This window comes from Bos indicus, chromosome 18 (genome assembly GCF_029378745.1).
Source record: "Bos indicus isolate NIAB-ARS_2022 breed Sahiwal x Tharparkar chromosome 18, NIAB-ARS_B.indTharparkar_mat_pri_1.0, whole genome shotgun sequence".
In the NCBI taxonomy this organism is placed as follows: domain Eukaryota; kingdom Metazoa; phylum Chordata; class Mammalia; order Artiodactyla; family Bovidae; genus Bos; species Bos indicus.
The window spans coordinates 26,050,024-26,064,380 of NC_091777.1; positions in this window are offsets into that span (position 1 = coordinate 26,050,024).

Sequence of the window (14,357 nt, forward strand, 5' to 3'; positions counted from 1 at the left end):
ACTCCCATCCTGCATCTCCCTGAGACTTTTCTAAATCCCATGGCCCACCATCACCCGCCCCCCGCAGCACTCACCTCACAGCTCCTCAGTCTTATCACTGCCCTGTTGGAATCACAAACCGCAGGCCCGCATAAGCTGTGCCAGGCAAGCATGCGTAGGTCGCCTAGGGCCTCCCCAGGGGTGGGACTCTGTCACCCCTCTGGTTTTCTGGTCTGCACCCTTTAACACCAGTGGTTTGCAGAGTGAAGGGTCAGCATCCGTATCACTTTGAAACTTGTTAGAAAAGCAAATTCCCTACCCCAGCCCAGACCTGTGAAATCAGGATGTCTAGGCTTAGTGCCCAGAAATCTGCGTTTTAACAAGCCCCTAGGTGACTCTGATGCGCATTAAACACTGCTTTACACCAAGTACACGAAACAAAACAAGAGGCCACACCTGAACAGCTGAAACCCTTAAACATGTAAATGCTTCCCAGTCTAACCTTTGACCAGGTTTTCTCTGAGCGGAGAGCCCAAGGCACCGAGGGTCCAAGAACCACAGCACTCACTCAGGGATCGCATGCCTCTGCCTTCTAATCACTGGGCCTCAGTCTAAATCTGGCGCACAGGACTTCTTAGGGGGCTGCTTCCCTTCCCCTGAATACTTCCTAGGGTGGTCACTCTCATGCCAGTGGCCACCAAGGGAGCCTCAAGGGCTCCTAGCAGCCTCCACCCTGGTCCTGAGCTAACCAGTCCCTCGATGCCAGGGGAAGGAGGGGACCACGCTCATCTTGTCCTTGCCAGCTAAGCTGGCCTGGGTCTCGACCTCCTGACCTCCCTATGAATCTTTCAAACTTGACCCTACCTGCTTTGCTTCAAACCACAGCTCGTAAAGCTTCCAGCACTTGATTCATCACAGCAAACTCTTTTTACCACCAGTAACCTTTGGAGGGGTCTTCCCTGGTGGCTCAGTGGTTAAGAACCTGGCAATGCAAGAGATGTGGGTTCAACCCCTGGGTTGGGAAGATCCCCTGGAGAAGGAAATGGCAACCCACTCCAGTATTCTTGCCTGGGAAATCCCATGCATAGAGGAGACTGGAGGAGTCCATGGGGTCACAAGAGTCAAACACAGCTGAGTGACTAAACAATAAAAAACCTTTGGAGGAGTTTTGGCCAACAATAACCACCAAGAGAGTTTTCATAATAAAAAAGCATCTTTTCTAGAGTAGGGCTTCTCAAACTTCTTCCTTCTCTCATTCTCTTAATTTTTCCCCAGTGCACTCTCTGTCTGCAGTACTGTCACCTAATTTTTTTAAATTAAACTTTTTTATTTTGAGATATTTGAAGATTCACATGCAGTTATAAGTTATGGAGAGAATTCATGTGCCTTTACCTAGCTTCATGATATCTTGCAAAACTGAGAACAGTATCACAACTAGCATGTTCAAGGCACAGAACGTTTCCATCACACAAGATCCTCCCTGCTGGGCTTTTATAGCCAAACCCACTTCCCTTCCCACCTTACCCCCTCTAACCCTGGCAACCACTAATCTGTTCTCTATTTCTGTACTTTCGTCCTTTCCAGAATGTCGTAAAATCAGAATTGTAAGTATGTAATCTTTGGGGACTGGCTTTTTTTTTTTTTTTTTAAACTCAGTGTAATTCTTTGGGGAACCATCCAAGCTGTTTCCTGTATTAATATTTGTCTTTTTCATTGCCAAATAATATTCCATGGCATGGATGTGTTGCAGTTCGTTTGTTTGCACACCCATTGAAGGATGTCTGGTCCAGTTTTTGCCTGTGATGAATAAAGCTGCTATCATCATTCATGTATAGGTTTTTGTGTGAATATAAATCTTTACTGCTCTGGGACGAATGCCTAGGAGCGCAACTTCTGGGTCTTATGGCAATTGTATGTTTAGTTTAAATTGCTGCACTGCTTTCTGTAGCGGCTGTACCATTTTGCATCCCCACTGGCAATGTATAATTTGGTGACCTCATCTCTTCACATCCTTGCCACCATTTGTTATCGCTCTTTTTCAAGTCATTCTGATAAGTGTATAGGGATATCTCGTTGTGGTTTTACTTTGCATTTCTCTACTGACTAATGTTGAAAATATGTTCGTGTGCTTATCTGCCATCTGTGTATCTTCTTCAGTGAAATCTTCATGTCTTTCGCCCATGTTCTAATTTGAAAATTTGCTTTTTTAATGTTGAGTTCTGAGAGTTCTTTATATATTCTAGATACTAGTCCTTGTCCACATATTTGTAAATACGTGGTCTACAAGTATTTTCTCCCAGTCTGTAGCTTGTCTTTTCATCCACTTAAAACGGTCTTTCACAAAGTAAAATTTAATTTCAGTGATGTCCAAATTATCAGTTTTTCCTTTTATAAATTGTGCTTTCAGTGCCAAGTCTAAGAACTGTTCGCTTAGCCCTTGATCATAAAGACTTTTTCCTGTGTTTTACTCTAAAAGTTAGATCATTTTATGTTTTACCTTTAAGTCTGTGATCCACTTTGAGTTAAATTTTGTAGAACATATGAGTCTTGGGTTGATATGGTGTTTCCCCACCCCCTTTGACCCATGGATGTCCAGTTGTTGCAGTACCATTTGTTGAAAAGTCTCCTTCTCTTTATGCCATTGAATTCTTTTTACAACTTTATAAAAAATCAGTTGGATCCATTGTGAGTTCTCTGTTCTGTTCTGTTGATTTATGTGTCTGTTTCTTGGCTAATAGCACAAAGGCTTGATTACTGAAGCTACGCAATAAGTCTTGAGAATCAGGTAAACTGAGTCCTCTCACTTTATTCTTTTTGAAAACTGTTTTAGCTATTTTATCTCCTTTGCCTTTACATATTTTAGAATAATCTTATCTATGAAAGTGAAAGCGTTAGTTGCTCAATCATGTCTGACTCTTTGTGACCCCATGGACTGTGTAGCCCCGTAGGCTTCTCTGTTCATGGGATTTCCCAGGCAAGAATATTGGAGTGGGTAGTTATTCCCTTCTCCAGGGAATCTTCCTGACCCAGAGATTGAACCTGGCTCTCCTGCATTGGCAGGTAGATTCTTTACTATCTGAGCCACCAGGGAAGCTCGATCTTGTCTATAGCTACAGAAAATCTTGCTAGGACTCTGATAGAAATTACCTTCAAATTTGATCAGTTTGGGGAGAACGGACATTTTTACGATGTTGAGTCTTCCAATCCATATTTAAAATGTAGAGTGTGGGGTTTCCTTGGTGGTTCAGTGGATAGGAGTCTGCCTCCCAGTGCAGGAGACACAGCTTAGATCCCTGGTTGGGGAAGATCCCACATGCCACACGGAGCAACCAAGCCCTCGTGCCACAACTATTGAGCCTGTGCCCTAGAGCCCATGCTCTGCAACAAGAGAAGCCACCGCAGTAAAAAACCCACGCACGGCAACTAGATGGTAGGCCTGCTTGCCACAAGGAGAGAAAAGCCCGTGCAGCAAAGAAGACCCAGCAGAGCCCAAAATAAATAAGTAATACAATTATTTTAAAAATGTACAGTGTGGCAAGGGTTTATGTAGGTACACCTATCAGTACAACCCTGATAATGAACATCCTCATCCTTCCATAGTTTCCTCCTTCCCTCTCGTGTCTCCTTTACCCCTCCCCCACCCTCATCAGTCCATGGACGATCATTGCTTTGATTTCTTTTACTATATATTAGTTTGCATTTTTTACTAATTGTACAGATAAATACATACAGTGAAATACAACAACAATTAAAACAAAGAAATATTCTATATGCAACAACATGGATGAATTGCAAAATAATTACTCTGAGTGAAAATAAATGAAACCAGAATTAGGGAGTACATATTATGTGATTTCATACACATACACTCCCCCCACAATATAACATATTTTATACATACATATACACTATATCTTAAAGCATGGAACTATTTCATTCATGTGCTACCGAAAATCAAGTATGCATAAAACACTACTCTGAAAAGTCTTCCTAAGAGCCAGTTTCTACATTTGAACTCAGAGGTTGCCCACAGTATGTTTTCATTTAACTCCCGGGTATAACTGGGGATAGGGGAAGTTAGGGCTTTCCTGGTAGCTCAGCTGGCAAAGAATTCACCTGCAATGCAGGAGACCCCGGTTCAATTCCTGGGTCGGGACGCTCCTCTGGAGAAGGGGTAGGCTACCTACTCTAGTATTCTTGGGCCTCCCTCGTGGCTCAGATGGGAAAGAATCCACTTGCAATTCGGGAGACCTGGGCTTAATCCCTGGGTTGGGAAGATCCCCTGGAGGAGGGCGTGGCAACCAACTCCAGTATTCTTGCCTGGGGAATCCCATGGACACAGGAGCCTGGTGGGCTACAGTCCATGGGGTCGCAAAGAGTCAGATACAACTGAGCAACTAAGAACAGCACAGCACAGGGGAGGTTAAGGTGCTGTGGATTACCAGGAAAACCTTCAGTGGAGACTGGAGATGTCTGTCTGTGAGGCCACTGGCAAATTATCTCCCTTCCCAGAACCTCAGCACCCTCATTTTATTTATTTATTTGGCTGCGCCAGGTCTTAGTTGCAGCATGTGGGATCTAGTTCCCCTACCGGGGATTGAACCTGCATTGGGAGCACAGAGTCTTAGCCATTGGACCACCAGAGAAATCCCACCACTCTCCTTTTAAAATCACGGGTGGGACAAGGAATGCCCCCCAATTTACAGGTGAATGGCCCCTCCATCTTCCAGCACCAGCTAGAGGAGGTTAAATGAGGATGGTGCCAGGTGGGTTTGGCTCTCCAGCTCATGGCCGGGGTTCCCAGCCCCAGTTTTAATCCAGCATTGATGCTGGGCCTAAGAGGCCCAAGATGGGGTTGGGGGAGTCTCCTGGGCTCCAGCTGTATTTGCTTTATCAAGTCCTTGAGGCTCAAGCCTGCTGAGCAGTGGCGCCACTCAGCCCCACTGGGCAGGCCGATTTTATTTTCTCACATTTTCTTTCTATAGCCAACACACTTTGTAGGTGGGTAGACTGGCTTTGCTTCTCACTTGAGCACACTCCAGGCTTTCAGTTGCTCTGGGCACAGGCTCATGACTGATTTGTCTAGGGGGAGGGATGTGATCCCAAACAGTGGCAATGGAGTGTGATGGAGTAAAAGCTGGGCATTCTCTGGGCAGCAAATGGTTAAGTCCAAGAGCTGTGATAGCAACACCTGTGTGCCCAGGGTCCAAGCACAGGCACCAGCATTCCTGTTGCCTTCTTTAACACACCCCACCCCCACGCCCCTGCCCCAGCTCCCTCCCAGACGTCTCAGCTGGGAGGGAATGAGGGAATGATGAAGACCGGGCAGCCAGTACCTCCAGTAAGGATGTGGTGTCTGGGCAAACTGAGACCATGAATAAGGGACAAGGAGTCGGCTGTGCGAATTCAGCTTTGTTCCTCCACTTCCCTCTGGCCCATCCGAGAGGCTGTCCTCCTAAAGACAGGAGGGCTCCAGGCAGACAAGGGCAGTGTCTTAAGCACGTAGGCTCCAGAACCAAACCACCTGGTTCAAGCCCTGGTTTCACCAACTGGGCAACTTACCTAGCCTCTCTGTGCCTCTGTTTTATCATCTGTAAAGTGGGGACAATGAGCTATGAGGAAATATATTCGGAGTTCCTGGAAGAGGACCCTGCCTGTGGGGTGTACCCCAAACAGGCTGGTTAGTAATCCACATCATTTCTTTCTTTCTTTTTGCCTGTTTCCTAAATTTTCTACAGGGGTAGAAATTTTTTCCTAAATTTTCTATAGGGCCCAAATTTTTGGCCACAGGAAAGCCCTATTTTGAGCCATAGACTGAATTTTGCATTTCCCTGAATCTCCCAACATTTGAAGAGAAGAGGGTTATTTGAAGCCCCAAGAGGTTGATCCAAAGCCATGTGACCCCACATTGGACACACACAGGGGTGGGGATGAGGGCCAGGCACGCAGGCCACTCACTGAATCAAGAGTGAAGCAGGAGGAGCAGGTGAGGCTCAGAAACAGAGACAGTGCATGGAGAGGGCCCGTCTTCCTCTGCCCCAGGGGGTCACTGCAGCCAGCACAGAGCAGCCAGGGAGAGCTGGCCAGGTGGGCCAGGGGCGGGGGCCCGCTTTCCCAGGAAAGAGGACAGCAAGGGCACGGCCTGGCACCCTCAGGCTGCCTCTGGACAACCACACAGGAGATGAAGTTAGATCCCCGGGTTGGGAAGATCCCCTGGAGCAGGAAATGGAAACCCATTCCAGTATTCTTGCCTGGAGAACCCCATGGACAGAGGAGCCTGGTGGGCTACAGTCCATGGACCTGCAAAAGAGTCGGATATGACTGAGTGACTAAACACACACCAGGTATATATTGCCTCCTGGGTGCAGCCCAGACTTCAGGACCTCACCCAAGCATGCCGCTGGGAGCCAGTACTTGAAAATCCTCACTCAGGACAGAGACTGGGAAGCATGGGAGCTCCTAGCTGTGCTGCAAGACCCTTCATGATTTGGAGCCTCAATTTCCTCCCCCGGAAATGGGAATAATGAGAGCTAGATAAAACCACATCAGTGGAAACATCTTCCTCGGTGCTTGGTGTACAGAGTAGAGGAGGCCCACACGCTCCTGTTTCTGAATCAGTAATAATATACTCAGGCCTGAGATTTACTCTCAGGAAACTCAGAGCTGTTCTCTGGTGTTGACTCTTCTGGTCCCTCGCCCACACCCCTTGTTTGTATATCACTTGAGAGTTTTTGAAGATTTTCACCTAAAGTGCTTTCACCCTGCTAGAACAGTATTTCCCAAACCCCAGCCACTCCAGCCACTTTGTGATTTTTCCCAGATTCAAGTGTCTCCTGTGCTATTATTTGCTCAATGCCTTTCTTTCAATCACCTCACAATTTTCTCTTTGCTTCAAGAGCAAACTACATAAAGGAAATACCTGGAAAATAAAATAAATGCATTCAATGTGTGCTAGCTAACCTCACCTGCCTGGAAAGCTTGCTCCAAGGCTTTTGTTAAAGGAGTTTAGCAAGTGTTAGAGAAGTGCTAACCCACGCTACCACCTGTCTGAGACCTCTTTCTTGAAACTGGCAGAGGATAAAAAAAAAAAAAAAAAAACAACGAACTGAGACTCGCTTCTGTGTAGCATGACCCCAGGGTGGTTAGGGGTGTTTTGTGGGGTGTCACTGCCATCATTCTACTTGTCGTGGTGGGGTGAGTCCACACCGGGAGCTTGTTGAACCTCACTGCAACAATCCTGAGTAGATATCGCAGTCCTCATTTCACAGGTAGAAAAACTGAGACCCAAATGAATTTGTCTAAGATGACATGGCCATGGCAGGACTTGAACGAGAGACCGTGTAGTCTCTGTGTCTTGGGGCCTTGACATAACCTAGAAGGATGGGGATCCTTGTCCATGCTGGTTTCCCGGGGAACCTCTAGCAAAATCTTCACTCCTCCCACACCCCCAGTTCTGCTCCTGGGAAAAGGGCAGGTTTGACAGAGCCAAAGGCAGAGCCAGAGGAGAAGGAATCCGGAGCTGGGAGGAGGCCCCAGAACCTCAGGCAACCTCACAGCAATCATCAGATTGGTGAGTTCTTTTCAGATGTTGTTGGTGAGTGGCTGGCATCTGTAAGAGTCCCGGGCCCCTCCACTGGCCGGAACACTGAGGTCTGGGCCAGTTTGCCACTCAAGACAAGGCCCTGAACGGTCTCCCTGAATGGTCTCCCTCCCCCCGCTGGTCAGTGACACAAACCAGCCTTCCCAGGAACCTTCACATCAAAGGGGACAAGCCAGGAGGGGTGGAGAGGAAGGAGATGGGGCCCCCCTGCTCCCTCTGCTTCCTCCCAAGGAGACTGGGCCAGGGGCCATTTCCGATGGATGTGGAGAGCCGCTTTTAGGAAGATGACATTCCAGCCCCACCTCCCAATGCGAGCCCCTCTCCAAGACAGCTCTCTCTCTGGGCTGCCTTCCTGAGCACACATGTCATATGCTACTATCAGGACTGACATGCTATACCCTGGACAGGCATGCCAGCCAGCAGTAAAAGGAGGCTGCAGGCTCAGCCCAGCTTCCCCTCCCTCACTGATTCATTCAACAAACATCTGAGCACTTAACTCTGTGCCAGGCGCTGGGCAATGGGGACACCGTGGTCAACAAGAACAGCCTGCCTCTGAGGAGTTCATAGTCTAGGAAAAGTGACAGGGGCTGGGACACTCCCAACGCAGGGGGCCTGAGTTCAATCCCTGCTTGGAGAACTAGAGCTGCACTCTGCAACTAAGAGTTATGTGCTGCAACTAAAGAATCCTGCATGTCACAACCGAGACCAGGTGCAACCAAATGAATTGATTTTCTTTTTTTTAAGTGGTAGGCATTGATCTAAGAATTCCATAGTTGCAGGTACAAGATATGAGGAGAGAGTGGGAGAGAAAGGGACTATAGGGTGCTGGAAAACCTATGGTGAGCTCCTGACCTGCCTGGGGAGGCTTTTAACAGATGAAGTGATTCTTAAGGTGAAAGTAAAAGGGTGAGTTCTCTAGGTGGAGAGGGATGGCAGAGTGTTCTGAGCTGGGGGAATGGCATGTGCAAAGGCCCTGTGGCAGAAGACAGCCTGCCTGTCTAGGTGCGTGGGAGGATGCCTGGGTGGCTGGAACGCCCAGGGAGATGGGGACACATGCTGCTCAGTGAGGCTGGCTGTGTGCAGAGTCTTGACGGCCAGTTCAAGGGTTTGGTCTCCATTTTAAGAGTAGCAGGGAAAGACTTCCCTGATGGTCCAGTGGTTAAGACTCTGCCTTTCAATGCCAGGGATGTGGGTTCGATCCCTGGTGGGAGAACTAAGATCCCACACGCTATAGGATGCGGTCAAAAATTAATTAAAAAAAAAGAACAACCGTTATTAAGAGTCAAAAGAAAACAAGTGTCGGCAAGGATGTGAAGAAAAAAAACAAACCCTTGTACATCATTGGCAGGAGTGTAAGATGATATAGTTACTATGGAAAATGGGGCTTCCCAGGTGGTGCTAGTGGTAAAGAATCTGCCTTCAATGCAGGAGACCTGGGTTTGATCCCTGGGTTAGGAAGATCCCCTGGAGAAGGGCATGGTAACCCTCTCCGGTACTCTTGCCTGGAAAATTCCATGGACAGAGGAGCCTGGTAGGCTGCAGTCCATGGAGTCAAAAAGAATTAGACATGACTGAAGCAACTTAGTACACACACATCTGGAAAACAGTATTGAGGTTCCTCAAAAATAACAGTAACGAGGAGATAGTCAAAAGTTTTAAACAGAGAACAGGATAGGATCCAATTTTCATTTTGGAAAAGTCCTGATTGCCCTATAGAGAAGCCATGGGGGCGAGTCAAAGGAATTGTGGGGAGCAGGACAGAAAGTGAAGGCAAGTTGTACAGGAGAAAGGTGGTCTAGCTTGGGTAATAAGAGAGGTGGTGGCAAGACATCCTCAGAAAGTCTGGGATAACCTGATTCCTTGGTGATTGGCCGCCAGGAGAATCAGGGATAGAAAAGGAAAACAACAGCACTACCGTTGTGGGTTTGATTCTTCTACACAAACAGAGAGGAAACCAAGACTGCAGTGTATTTTGCTCTTGTTGTTCAGTCGCTCAGTCGTGTCCGACTCTTTTCGACCCCAAGGACTGCAGCACGTCAGGCTTTCCTGTCCTTCGTCATCTCCTGGAGTTTGCTCAGATTCATGCCGACTGAGTCCGTGATGCTACCTAACCAGCTCAACCTCTGTCGTCCTCTTCTCCTCCTGCCCTCAATCTTTCCCAGCATCAGGGTCTTCAAATCTGATTTTTCACTTACTCCCTCTTCTTTAGCAAGCGTCACCTTGCTGACTGTCTAGCATGCCCCTGGAGAAAAGGACTATCATTTACTTCCCCAGCCCCTGACCGTCCAGCTGTTTAGTTGTCTCTATTTTTGCTTTTGTAAACAATGCCACAATGAGTGCTCTGTGGCTAAATATTTGTACCCATGCTTCTCTATATTACACATACTTACAGCCTTCCTTAAGTGAGGTTTCTAAAAAATGACCTGTCTTTGTTTTAGTAGCATTTGGCCAGCATTTGCTCTGTGGGGATTTCTACACTTTGACCATCTGAGGATGCACATTGCTGGAGGAAACCTCACCAACGCCTAGAAGGTCAAAGCAGTTGTACCTTTAATATCCGCTGCCTGGGGAAAAAAGAAGACCATATTGAGTGAAGGCTATTATGAATTCCACAGATCGTTGAAATGAATTTGTGTCTCATCTGTCCTGTGGCCTCTGTGCTTCCACTTAAAAGTGGTTCCAGTCTGGCGGGGGTGGCGGGGCGGAACATAAGGATTTGAGGAAGACTTTGCTTTCTGCCAAGACCCTTCCCAAGAGTCCTCTCCCAAAGAGATGGCTGGAGAAGTCATTCCCTACTCAGAACCCCTGCAGTGAGGCGATGGGAGCCACTGAGCTGGAGGATCTAGGGAAAGTGGGGAGGGGAAGATGTGGGGGTGCTGGGGATGGCTAGAGGCAGGGGCTCTAGGGTCCCTGAGGACCCACCCTCTGGCTATTTCCTGAAGCAGATCTGAGCCTTGACAGCAACACTGGCTACATAACTTTGGGGCCTGGTGTAAAATGAAAATGTGAGACTCCTTGCAAAATTATGAGTAATTTTAAGACATTAAACTAAGCATGGGGTCCTTCAAAGTGTGGAGACTTTGTGTGACTGCACTGGCCACATGCCCAGGAATCTGACCCTATGTGGCCAGCCTCTCTTTTCCAGAAGAGGTGCCAGGGGAATGGAGCAGCAGAGAAGAAGGAGGGAGGCCGTCTTGTGGGCAGGGCAGTTAAGAAAGGGCCAGGGGCCAGCCCAGCCCAGCCCAGCCCAGCCTTGGCTTGTGGCTGCTGCAGCCGGGGATCCCTTGGGACCTCATTGGGGTTGCCTGTCAGGCTGAGGGAGTGGATGGATGGGGTCCAGAGAGAAGCAGACGCGGCCAGAGGCCTGGTAGAGAGGCATGCACAGAACACCTCTTCAGCCTCAAGCCTTGCAGCAGAGCAGGGAGGCTGATTCAAAGCCATCCCAGGGGGAGGAGGAAGGAGGTGGGCAAGGTCACCCTCAGGGATGAAGGGCATGGATTTGAGGGCCAGGAGAAGGATGCTGAGATTAACAATAGGGACTGCCCTGGTGGTCTAGCAGCTAAGACTCTGTGCTCCCAATGCAGGGGTCCCAGGTTCGATCCCTGGTCAGGGAACTAGATCCCACATGCTGCAACTAAAGACTCTGTGTGCAGCAACCAAGACCTGGCATAATAAAAATAATTTAAAAAAAATTTTTTTAAAGAGAGAGATATTAACAACAATGTGAGCACCAGCAGCCCTTCCTCAGTGTCCCTACCTCAAACCAGGTGCCAGCAACACCTGTACTGGACAGATGAGGAAACAGAGGCCCAGAGATATTAAGCAGCAGAAGTGAGAGGTTCCAACTTCCACTCACCTGCTCTTGCTTGTCCTGCAAGGGACAGATGGGGGAACAGAGGCCTGGAATGGTGGGGAACTGGCCACCCACTAAAGGTCCCAACTCCCAGAGCAAGGCTTCCCCTCACAGCCATTGCCCATGCCCTTGGGGTCCTCACCTCCGGTTCCACCTCCCTCCCCTTAGCCTGTCTACTGGGCCTGGGGACCTGGGCAGGTGTGTGTGTGTGTGTGTGTGTTTGTTTCTGTGTCCCAGACATGCAGGAGCTTCCTCTCCCCCCTACCCCTGCCACAGATCCAGAACTAAGGCCAGCTCCATGGCCACGTCGCCTCTCCCGGTTGACCTCCAGGTGTGTGTCCCTGGTACCTTGGTTACTGTTTCTGAATCAGCCATGTGGTGGCCCTTCCACTGTATCCGGGTTTGATCGTCCATAAAAAAATTAATGGTCCCTGCAAATAAAGAAGCACAACAACAGAGGAAGGCTTTTTAGACAATCAATTAAAAGCCTAAGAGAGGGATTATCTCATTGAAATATCAATTTTTAATAGCACTGCATCTCTGAGTTTCCTCTAAAAAAACTTTGCACAGCTCATTTGCCAGCCCTGGTTTATAACTTCATCTCTTTGCTGCTTTTGACCGACCTGAACCTCTGGGACTGGCCTTGGGGAGCCCAGAGCAGGGGCCTGGGAGGGAGCATGGATGGTCATTCATTCATTTGTTCACCCATTCACTCATTCATTCACCAAAGGCTCAGCGAGCTCCTGCTCTGCAGCAGGCATAGGTGCTTGGCAGAGCGGGGGGACCAAAGTGACTCATAAGAACCTGATCCTAGCCCTTAGGGAACTCACAGGCTAGCAAGTCAGCACCAGCCAGGTGAGTACATCGGTAATTACAGAAGGAGAAGCCATCTGGAAAAATCAATGTCATGGGACTGAGAAGGAGGTTAATGGGCACAGGAGAGGGACTCTCTGTGTAGCTAGTGAAGCCAGGAGAGTATGTGAAGGCGGAAGGAAGAGCACGCCTGGAGGCCCCGGGGCAGGCACGAACTTGGGGTTTTGGAGGAGTAGAAAGGAAGTTGGTGTGGGCTAGAATAGCGAGTGAGGGGGAGAGGGTCGTAGAGGAAGCTGGGCAGACAGATACCATCCTGACTTGCAGAGGCCCTGGAAGCCAGGGAAGGGGCCTGAGCTATATTTAAAGTGCACCAGGAGCCGCTGGCACAGTGGTAAGTGGCATCCTTGCTAGGCAGCAGTGGCCTGGATTCAGGAAGCCACCAGGGGTCTCAACCTCGGTTTTCCTCACCTGTAAGGTGGGATGATACCGGTGGTCCCCTCACTGGGCTGTCAGGAGCATTGAAAGAGGTAGTAGAGGCAGAATGCTTGGTGTGGCTTTTTTCTAACCCTTCCCCTTAGCTTGATAGCTCCCTCAGTTTACCCCTTGGGGATTGGGCGATCAGATTAATTTTATCTGATAAGGGACTCCCACCAGACAAATTCCCAAGGAATTTTGTTACACTCCTAACTCCAGCTTATCAACCCAGGGAGTGGGTTGGTGGGGAGTGGGTGGTGGTCCAAGAGCAGACAAAGGTGCTTTGCTCTCTCAGTGCTACTGCTCAAAACCCATTCCATCCTGGAATTAAGATACCTTGGGCAACTGGGCAACTGGGTGGGTGACCAGGTGGAGGTTTCTGAGATGCGATGGACAGCAGAGACAACCGAGTGTGGCTGGGTGGGGTGGTGCAGAAAGGCAGGGATGGGTCTCGGACAGAGACTCCCACCCCAGTATGCACAAGTGCACTCACTCTTCCTGCCCGGACAACTGGTCTCCCACACAGATACGGTGGTGGGAGTCCTTGGACAAAGGTGGACAAACAGCAATACCGCTGGATCCCAAAGCCCATGCCGGGGCTTGACAAGTGTCCTTTCTAACTCCTACAGCACCCCATATGACATACGTGGCAACTGAGGCTCAGGTAGGTGGTGCTTAGTTAGTGGTATAGGTGAATCCACATCTCATTGACTGCTTTCTTTTTTTAAAAAATTATTTTATTTGTTCATTTTTGGCTGTGCTGGGTCTTCATTGCTGGGTGGCCTCTTCTGTATTTGCTGGGAGAAGGGGCTACTCTTGATTGTGCTGCTCGGGCTTCTCACTGTGGCGGCTTCTCTTGTTGTGGAACACAGGCTCTAGATGTGAGGGCTCAGTAGTTGCAATGCACGGGCTTAGTTGCCCCACACGTGGGATCTTCCCAGACCAGGGACTGAACCCGTGTCTTCTACATTAGCAGATGGATTCTTTACCACTGAGCCACCAAGGAAGCCCCTTGACTGCTTTCTTATTATAACGGAGGTTAATGTGTGAAAGTCACTCAGTCTTTGCAACCCTGTGGACTGTATAGCCCTTGGAATTCTCCAGGCCAGCATACTGGAGAGGGTAGCCTTTCCCTTCTCCAGGGGATCTTCCCAACTCAGGGATCGAACCTAGGTCTCCAACATTGCAGGCGGATTCTTTACCAGCTGAGCCACCAGGGAAGGATTATGACCCTATCACAATAACCTGGAGATTCCAAGGACACAGTTGCTGGGTGCCCTTGCATACACCACTTGGCTCTCTGGACCTCAGTTTAATTCATCTGTGTAAAGAGGTCCCCAAATCTGACTGGCCTAAGTTAGAGCATCAAGTTATCAAGTCAGGTGCTGGAGGAGAAAGTCTTGAGTGATCGAAAAGGAAGAGGGCTTGGCGACAGTGGTCACACCATTATTATCTTACACTCCCCCGCTGCCCTCTGCCCCCGAACATGCACAGAGCCTCTGCTTTGAACTGGGCCCAGATCTGGGCTGAGGGCTGTTAGCCGAGAGTACCTGGTCTTTGGAGCTGTCTGGATTCGAATCCTGGCTCTGTGATTTACTGGCTGGTTCCTTCCCTCTCTGGGCCTCGGATTCCTCATCT